Source organism: Pyxicephalus adspersus, chromosome 9 (genome assembly GCF_032062135.1).
Source record: "Pyxicephalus adspersus chromosome 9, UCB_Pads_2.0, whole genome shotgun sequence".
In the NCBI taxonomy this organism is placed as follows: Eukaryota; Metazoa; Chordata; class Amphibia; order Anura; family Pyxicephalidae; genus Pyxicephalus; species Pyxicephalus adspersus.
Window position 1 is genome coordinate 32,458,553 of NC_092866.1, and position 2,012 is coordinate 32,460,564.

Below are 2,012 nucleotides of genomic sequence, written 5' to 3' on the forward strand. Positions count from 1 at the left end.
TGCATCATGCATGTTTGAAACACATTGCAATGTGTTTCATACTTCATGCATGTTTGAAACACATTGCAATGTGTTTTTACGCTGCTTTTCACATTTCTCAGCCTAAGAACCCACCATCTTTCATCCTTTACATGTCCTAAGCCCTTATTTGCAACTACTTGAAATTTTGAGGATCCTGCTAGCTACTAATCAACCACATTTCTTGGAGGTTGTTGCAGTGCACTTCAAATACTGGTAATTTGGTGGCCTTGGCTTTCTTAGATATTTTGGGACTATTATCTATGAGTGTCCTCATAGGCTGCAAGATATAACATGCAGAATTCCCACACACAGATATCACACTGTGCCCATGATGTCATTACACATGCCCACAGAGTGGATATATTTTACCAAGCAGTTTTTTATATAGAAGCCACAGCACACCTATAGAATGGGGAGGGGGGCAGCATGTGTCCCCAGCTCTTATCGGCAGCTGGAGTCCTCTGCACGGATGACGGCTGAGAATGGAGCGTTCTCTATTGTTCTTTCAACGGATCACAGCTGCTGATGAGAGCTGGGTAGAGGTCCACACACCTAAAATTGGCTGTTCACAAATATGTACATGCACATATTTTGATGTGTGTATGTATGCTTTGTAAGAATTTTCAGGATTCTACCCCATTAAGCTCAATCAATCAGAGGTAAATCATTTGAAGAGCACTAATTTGCCTCCTCTCTATCACGCAAGGCTGGAAATGATCTTTCTATGTCTGGAGGACAGTGGAAGCCTTCTACTAGAATGTCCTCTGGCTAACTCACACCACAATCCTGATTTTGGTGAAGGCACATTATTCTACTGTCTCACATAGATATTCCCCTGTTTTGGATTTCTCCACTTTTATTTGGGAACTATTTTTTTTCACGTGTCCACAAAATAAATCCACATTTGCTGCATTATCTGACCCAGTGCGACACTGCTTACATTTTATGTATGTCTGGCACTTACTAATGCTTCACTAAACCGGATAAACAGCGTTTACGTCTAGGAGCACAATTATTGGTTTTACAAAGGTTTAAACAGGATTGAGCTTAGTGGGGTGGCAACTGGAAGCTTCTTAGTAATAGTAATAGTATACCCATATATATCTACACACAATCTTAACAAACAGTTTTACATTTGCAACAGAAAATATTTAAATCAGTCAATGAATTAGTTATCCCTTTTTTTTTCTTTTTACCAGGTGTTTGGTTGTTGTCAAAATAACTCACATTTTGTTTCTCTTTTTCTTTAGACGATGATTAGGCAAAGATATGACCAGCCGAGGTCTATATTTGTAAAAAGACAAATCGCTGAGTGGTTTGCAGACAGGCTCTGGACCCCTGCAGGGAGGCGCCCAACAGTCGCCCAGATTCAGCATACCTGGAGCGACCGACCTGAAGCGGAGGAGACCCGATCTGGTGCGTGAAGTAGGGAACCGCATCCTGTATGGTAAGTTTGGCATTTTGTCTTCTCCTCTTGTTAAGGAATGGTGTTTTCGAATGTTTGTTGTTTGTGTAAAGTAGTATTGTTTAGCCTAGAACTGTTTGTTTTTCACTTCCTATATTTTACTACCCTATTAATTTTAGTAATTTTCAATATTTGATTTTGTTATTACAGCCAACTCTCCATCACGCCGGCTGAGAATCATCCAGCGGCCACACAGGCGCCTGGCCATCCACCAGGATGTGGAGGAGGAGGGGGAGGAGACGACAACATCCCTGGGGGAGGAGGAGGAGGTCCCAGTGCCATCCCCAGAGGAGGAGCCATCTCCTGAGGAGAAGCCCGCTGCACTACATCCACAGCCAGAGTGCTCCGATGAAGGAGAGGAGGTGGCCGAGGCCAAGGAGATTGCCTGTAAGCTAACCTTAGAATCAACTTTTGTAACATATGTTGAAATTCAACACATTCTCACACTACTTTCACCATTTTTCATTACAAATACAAAGAAAGATCTAGCAGGATTTCATGTAGCTTCCAGTCATTAATCATGCAT

General features: G+C 42.1%; 1 long non-coding RNA gene across 1 annotated transcript in view; it reads left to right on the forward strand.

Moving 5' to 3' along the window:
• The first annotated feature begins 1,480 nt into the window (after positions 1-1,480).
• LOC140338535 (uncharacterized) overlaps positions 1,481-2,012 on the forward strand; it is a 1,407-nt gene continuing 875 nt past the window's right edge. Inside the window, exon 1 of the long non-coding RNA XR_011922266.1 lies at positions 1,481-1,873. This is a non-coding gene — a long non-coding RNA (uncharacterized lncRNA). The remainder of the gene's footprint in view (positions 1,874-2,012) is intronic.